Consider the following 8,181-nt stretch of genomic DNA (forward strand, 5'->3'; position numbering starts at 1 on the left):
GCATCACAATGGATGTTCCAGATTCTCAGAAGTCAGGTTTCACTTTTTTTTTTTCCTTTTACAAAATGAAAATGATACTCGTTTTTAGCACTCAACATATTCACTTTTCAGAGAGATACCATTAATTGTATGATAAGAAAATACAAATGATATAAGAACCACTCAACCTTCTTAGTATAAGTTTTCATGCAAAGCATAAGCAGCGAGTGATTTTGGCTTTTGAGACGTGGAAGCAAAAGATGAGAAAGAAAAAAAGCCGGAGTTCATGAAGAACCAAAGAGAAAAAAGGGCATAGACCTGGCTGAGGAACACTATTCCTGGTTGTTGTGAATCAAGTAGACGTAGTGTACTTGTAACAAAGAGGGCAACCGCAAAAGCAAATTTGCTAATGCGGGGACTACTTCTCCGAACCATTTCCCAGATTCCTCCCTGGGCATGATCTACAAGAAACCAATTTCAGTTGAGATATCATATATGGATCATTACTCAAACACTCAACAGATATATGATTGGTATCAACATATTGTGTAATGCAATTGAATTAGTGGGGTTGCATGTCTGGAAGTGTATACGAGTGAGTGCCTACCTAATCGAAGAAGAGGGCGTATCCGTCAGCGGCACAAGGACTGAGAATTTGAGAGGAGGAGAGAGACAGAGAGGTCGGAGATGGCTGCGAATAGAACCTAGCTCCCTGGAACCCCAACTGTCTCCACCACTTGTGCAACCACCGGTAAGAATGCTAATATTGACTTCAGGTCCTCCCTCTCTTCATTCTCTTTCTCTCTACTGCTGCAGTTACGTACGCAATACATCTCCACTTAAATAGTCCATCGAGGTCCAGGAGTGGCTTTGCCCAAAAAATTAGAAATAAATAAACCAAAAAGGGGATCCGGGGTTCTTTTCGTTATCTTGTGGCTTCCACGTATAATGATATCTGCATTCAAGTTTGGGGTTTTTAGATATTTTGGTCACTCACATGCAGTTGTTGATAAAGCCTAGTTTTGCTTTGGAAAATTATACATAGGCTAATAAGTAGCCTAACATGAGGCTGTTGCACGACATGAAGAAGTTTAGCCGCAAGGGGTAGCAACTATCATTCGCGAGCAACTGCAACGACTCCTTTTCCAGCATTGCGACCACTGAAAAAGCGTACTAGAGAAGCAGGACCATTCTCAAGTTCAACTATGTCCTCCACGTACATAGGCGATCTTCCCTTCCTTGATGTAAGGTACCACCAGGTCCAGGAACTAGGGATAGAGGTGGTAGAAATCGAGCACGAAGAAGCCTTCCATGCGAATGCGATTGTAAATCAGATGCATCAAGTTGGTGATCACCCCATCCAGTATATATTTTGCCTCCAACATTTTCAAAGTAAATGTCTATGCCCACTGTAATTTTAATTTTTTTTTTTTATATATTTAATATGTCTATGGTTCAATGCACAAAAACACACACACAACACACAAATTCATTATATAAACCTCAAACTTATATTGTACATGTAACTCAGTAAGAGTTGAAATGCTTGTTAAAAAAAAAGAAAAAAAAAGTAAGAGTTGAAATGTGCAGGCCTGTAAATCATTACGTGTTAAAAGATTCGACCACCTGAAGTAAAAGGTTGAAAGTATTAGTTTTGAACACCTTTGCTAAGAGGTCTACTCGCCTTCATTGAGAGCTTTGCACGTACAATTCAAGCTAGCTGATGTTTTTCCTTTTCTTTTTTCTTTCCTTATTTTTTACTGGCAAAACATCTTATTGTATTCAATGACTCCGATTAGAGTTAGAATAGTACAAACCAAAATATAGGTTTACGAAACGAAAACTCTTTACTATTGACTACCCTCATCTAGGCGCTAAATTGTGATACAAGAGTTATACTCTAGTATAGGTAACCCATATTTGCTTTTCCTAGTATAGACTAGAAAAAACAAAAATTTATGCAACAACCAAATCTTTCCGGAAAGGGAGATTATATATTCTCCTTAGCGTGCTTTCCCTTTTTTGATTATTAGATCTTTCGTACAATTCTGGGTTAAGATATTTACTTGCCTAAAGACTTATTGATCTAGGGTTCATCATCTTCGTTAATAATTAAGGAATATATATTTCCTAGTTTACGTTTTCAGTCCTATTAGATCAAGGGATGCTGCACTATAAATACTACCCTCTGGTTTGTATTTTTTTTCGTTCAATCACATTGACTTTGTTTATCAAGTAGGTGACGGTCAATAACTCTTCAAAATTTTAACAGCATGGGTTGCACGTCTTCAAAATACTCCATAGAGGTATCTAATGAAGATGAAGAAAAACAGGACTCGAATGTCAGAGGGACTATAATTGTCGCCTTCTTTTGGAAGCAATTCATTCTGTTTGGTGTCGATTCTAGGGCATCGAATGAATCGCGTCAAGATATTGAAGGAGAGCATGAATGGAAGCTTAGAAGTAAATGAATTATAAGCACACGTACTTTTCTGTATTTGGATAATTATTGTGTGATTACTGCTTAATAATTTTTTTTCTCTGTATTTCAAATTTTCAGTCGACGACAATCATACAAAGTTGTTTGCAATATCTTCCAACATAATCGCCATAATGGTGGGAGACGCTCGTGATAGCAAAGCCATGTGCCAACATGCACTACGTTACTTACATAAACGGAAGAAGGCCCCGTTCCAAGTTGAAGATGTATTGGAAACAATGTCTTCGTACTTAACAGAGGAGCGTGACAGGGGCGAGAGCAAACGCTTTGGGGCCATGATTGTTGGATGGGATCCGATAAAGGTAATGGAGAATTCTTAATTTTTTTTTAAGCCAAAAACATGGAAAAATATATTGATTTGAAGCGAAGTTTCAAAAATGACTCACCGATAAACAACATTAGCTATTCTACTAGTTAGGGAAGCGTACAAGTGTATAACAAACTTAGGGCTTTGAAGTCTTAACTTGTTTATACGTACTAATTTAATTCTAACTTCTAATTTATATTGGTTGCAGAAATTTCAAATTTGTAGTGTTAATATACGTGGCGACAGGATTGTGAAAAAAAGACACGAATATCTCGCAGCACTAGGAAGTGGAACACACTATAGTATGAAGTTCTTGGGACGTTGGTATGTATTACAATTTTTCTTTACTGTCTTTACATAAGAATAGCAATTACGTTCTACTAACTTCTGCTGCTTATGCCAGTTATAACTCTTCCATGTCAGAAAAAGACGCTATTGAGTTGGTCCTAAAGTCTTTATTTTATGCAACCTTGAGTGATAAGCATTGCGGTGGAATTCTGCATGGTAAGATCTATCTGTTTTCCTCTAGATCCAAATTACTCCCAACGCTTTCTTTTTCATTGTTACTTGTATAATTTATATAGATATATATCATGTATCATATATACGTATATTTTGTTTTCAGTTTATCGCCTGGATGAGAGCAGAATCCATGACGAAAAGAGTCAGAATGCTATGGAGGTATATTTAGAATATTACGAGTCTTGCAATGAACGAAATACACTTTTTATCGTTTATTCTTCGAAGTACCAACCTTTTTCTGCAGATGACCTCATAACCCACTTAAGGTACATCAACATTTCTCTCTCTTCATATATATATATATATATATATATATATATATATATAACGAAGATATATATGTATGTAATCAGGAGACTTGGTTCTTATATATCGGTCTTGCTTTTAATTTTAACAGGCAATATGGAGCAATGAAAGTCGAAGCAGCTCATCTTGTTGCCCATTGTGAATCACAGAATGAAGGCATCGCGTTCTACTTCCACAGACTCATACTCGAGACAGAAAAAGAAGCTACAAAAGTTTTTAGAAACGTGGTGAAAAATGCTCTTGGATTTCCTAGTGATGGTCAATTTGTTGATGATGCCCTAGTTTTTAGAGCAATGCGATATCGAGTGCTCTTGAATACTAAAGAGATGGATGTGCCAGTTTATGTGAACAAGAGCTCGAAGCAGTTGTTGGAAGTCATAACATCAAATGCGGAAGTAATATATCGATGATTGACAAGGATCAACACGGCCACCAGTATACCAGAAAAAAATGCGCACTTGGCGGCTTGCGATTTCTAATATTTCTCTTCTAGCTAGGAGCCAACTATATATTTTCTTATATTTTGTAGTTTGAATTTTTTCGGATATCCCGAAGGGACTTATATTTTGTAGTTTCAACACACATCACTTCTATGCTTAAATTCTTTGAATTTTAAAGAGAGTTTTCTTTGTTCTTCTCTTCAATTCCCACCCTTGAAATTGCATTGTTTACCATTTACCTATATATTGGTATCAATTAATTAACGCTTCCCTTTTTTGAATCACTGCCGATTTCATAATTTTTCCCTTAAAGTCAAATATGAGTTTGGGAATATTTAACTTGTAAAAACCAATTTCCTGGCCCTATGTCGATTCCTCATAGCTGTAGTAGTAGCTGAATTGATTTACAATCCAAAACAGACAAGGGTCTCTGATATTTATTGAATTCTAATAGCTTCTAGTCTTTAAACTTACCTTTATGTGACTCACATAAAACTATTCCCTAGGAAAAGAATCCCCTAGGAAAAAAAACTCTCTCTCTCTCTCTCTCTCTCTCTCTCTCTCTCTCTCTCTCTCTCTCTCTCTCTCTCTCTCTCTCTCTCTCTCTAAGACGCCGTCGGCAGTCCTGGTGCCTGTCCAGCTGCGCCCAAGCGTTGGTGACGGCCTCTGGCCTAGCCGGCACATGAGGTGTGCGGCCGGACGGGTAGATCGTTTGGTAGACGTGCCTACAGCTCGGAGGATGGGATCGGGTGGTATACTGCCCTTTCTCTCTTGGTGGATGGGATTGGCTTAGTTGTCGCTGGAGGCTGGGACAGGAGGAGGACTGGGACTTTGCTTAAATTCTATGAATTTGAAAGAGAATTTTCTTTGTTCTTCTCATCCCACCCTTCAAATTGCATTGGTTATCATTTACTTATATATTCATACTAATTAATTAATGCTTCCCTTTCTAGAATCACTGCCGATTTCATAATTTATTCATGAGTTTGGGAATAATGGTTGGAAGATTGAGTAATAACTATTTCATAATATTCAAAGAATTTAGTTTAAAGAAATTTCAAATCAAATTGTTTTGAATTTATTTTTGTATTAAATGATGGGCCATGTATAGAAATTATTATTTTTACTTAATTATTTTAGGTAAACTATAACCACTGTATGGTAATATAAGGAAATTTCGGAAGAAATAAAAAAATAATTTAATTGAATGTTATATTTAGCGAGGTAAGAAGAGTTATTTTTTTCATTTTTTTCTCTTTGTCCTTATTTGTCTTTTCATATGACTTGACATAGTCTATTAATAATTGAAAAAAGTTGGAGGTCCAAATATTAAAATTGGTGGTCCAACTAGAACCACCCATCTAGACAAAAAAAAAGTATTTAGAAACTGTGACATATTCTTTCTTGTGGCATACCGTCGGAAGAGCAGCCGCAGCTATGGCCGTTAGAACAAGGATTAGCTTGGCAAATCCGACCCATAACCATCAGCGTGGGGGTCTTCACGTCTTCAGGTAATTTCGTCCTTTTAAAATTAGTGGTCGTATTACACTATTACGTACGAAACACAAAATCAATAAATCTTGGATTTGTCTACCTTAGCACTCTCAAAAGGCCAGCTAAGAGCATCGACTATGGCAATGGGGAGTTGGGGACGGGTTCTTTTCGTTTGTATTGTTTAGCATCCCTGCTGATGCACTCCTAGCTTATCAGAAGCAAGAAGAATTCACAGCCTTAAATGGCATGCCGTTCCAGATGTGTAAACTTTACTTGCTTGATGGGATTTCAAAAAGCTACATCATTTATCAGTTACATGCTAATAGATAGAGCAGATACCTGAAGTTCATATATATTCTGAAAGATACATTAACAATGAAAAATCCATACACAAGAGACGAGTAGCTTATGTCTTGCATAGTCCCTCAAACATTGGTAGAACCAAAACTCCACGCTTACTATTATATTCCGGGTAGTGAGTGTCTGAGTGATGGCTCCTAATTGGTACAAGTCTGCCCTTTTTCAGCCCAGCGCTTTCAATTGACATTCTATCACCACTTTATATAAATTTTATATATACGCGAGCGCACTTGCAGTAGTATTAACTAAAATATATATACCGGAGGAGTAACTCCTGTTTATACTGTTTCATCTGGGCTGCAAAAGCATCTATTGCAATAATCCTGGTTTTACATCTTCCAAAAGAGTCTGCATACCTTCCATCCACATAGTGACTTAAAATATAGATTTTTGTGGGCTTACATATACTGAAATGCCTAAATCGAGTTTGCACATGCATCGCGTGTGTGCCTGTTGCTAGTATATATATATCAGAGTCAGAATTCAGGGGATTTCAACAGTAACCAAGTTAAATGGATGAAATTTATATATCAGGAATCAGGAATCAGGAATCAGGACATGCCCTGGAATCTCGGAAACCATGCATACATTTTCAAAAAGAAGAGTCAAGTTTGATTCATTAAATGCACCTGCAAATATTTTTGAAGAACGTAACATTTCTAGCACATGTGCGCGCGCGCTTACAGTACACACCCTGTATAATTTGAAATTGGGAAATTCTTTCGACTCCAACAATTTCTATAACCTCATTATCTGCCATAGAAGGCATGAATAGCATGCTGGCAATTAACTCGGGTTGATCATGAAACGGATCTCTTCCAACGGGATGATAATAACAAATAATTCTAGGTGCTTCTGCAATTAGATCATGGCCAGCTGGGTGAGTCTAGAGAAGGTATAAAATAAAAATATAGCTTGAAAATTGCAGGCATATACTTGGGTGAAAATATATGAGGAAGAAAAAGATATATATCAGACCTGTAAGCAGCCCCTATGAAGAGCACCACCTCCTATATACTTGTTTGCAAAATAAACTTCGAGAGCTCCACTTGATTGATCTTCTACCAAGCCTGACCTGTGAGCTTAGAATGACATGCAACGAGAAATTAATTAACAAGTTGGTTGTGATTGCCTGAACTGAATTACAAGAAGATTTGGTTAACAGAATTTAGAACAATTCATCTGTGTACAACTTGTGGCTTAGTATTAACTATTAACCATCTGTCATATTTTCCCTCAAAACGGCAGAGTGGAATGACTGAATTGCTCCAACACTGAGCCTTGGTATAGGAAATTCTTAGGTAAGTTTGTTCCAGAGGAAGTACTTTCCGCTCGAATGAGACAAAACCCATAGGCAGGCGTGAAGTTATCTTTTTGAAGTAGTGTATAATGCACCATATCTTACTCTCCTGCTTTTGATTATAACTGTCATATAGAGCGATGAAAATATATATGAGGTAGTGAGTATATATCAGCAAATAACATGAGAATGTATCTATTCATAGTCTCAAACAAGTACAGAAAAATGGGTGACAAGATATCTTTTGAAATAGCATGGGAACATATCTAGTAGAATAACTGAAAATGCCCTAACTCCTTATCTGTACCACTAAATGTGGAAATAGAAAGTTAAAAAAAAAAAAAAAAAAAAAGATTAAAGAAAGAGATTCCAAGGAAAGAAAGTGTCGCATACTCAAACAAATGATCAAAGTGGATTGTTGGGAGAATGGGAACAAACAAAGTAGAGAGCACCCAAGAAGAGCACTAATTAGTTCCAGAAATGCAACGTACACAAAAATCAGCAAAACTATACCACAATATAGGAAGTCCTTTCGAAGTAAAGAAGGAATGTCATTGTTCAAAAACTAGTGTCGAATTTATGAAAGGGTAGAACTGCCATACATGTAATCTACCAAACGACAAGACAATTAAAGTAGCACCTTGACTAAGAATATATTAAAAAAAAAAAAAAATTTAAAAACAAAAAAAGATAAATCTTTTGTATGGGAGAGATTTGTCAGATAATCACTAGCATCACAATGGATGTTCCAGATTCTCAGAAGTCAGGTTTCACTTTTTTTTTTTCCTTTTACAAAATGAAAATGATACTCGTTTTTAGCACTCAACATATTCACTTTTCAGAGAGATACCATTAATTGTATGATAAGAAAATACAAATGATATAAGAACCACTCAACCTTCTTAGTATAAGTTTTCATGCAAAGCATAAGCAGCGAGTGATTTTGGCTTTTGAGACGTGGAAGCAAAAGATG

Source organism: Rosa rugosa, chromosome 7 (genome assembly GCF_958449725.1).
Source record: "Rosa rugosa chromosome 7, drRosRugo1.1, whole genome shotgun sequence".
Lineage (NCBI taxonomy): Eukaryota > Viridiplantae > Streptophyta > Magnoliopsida > Rosales > Rosaceae > Rosa > Rosa rugosa.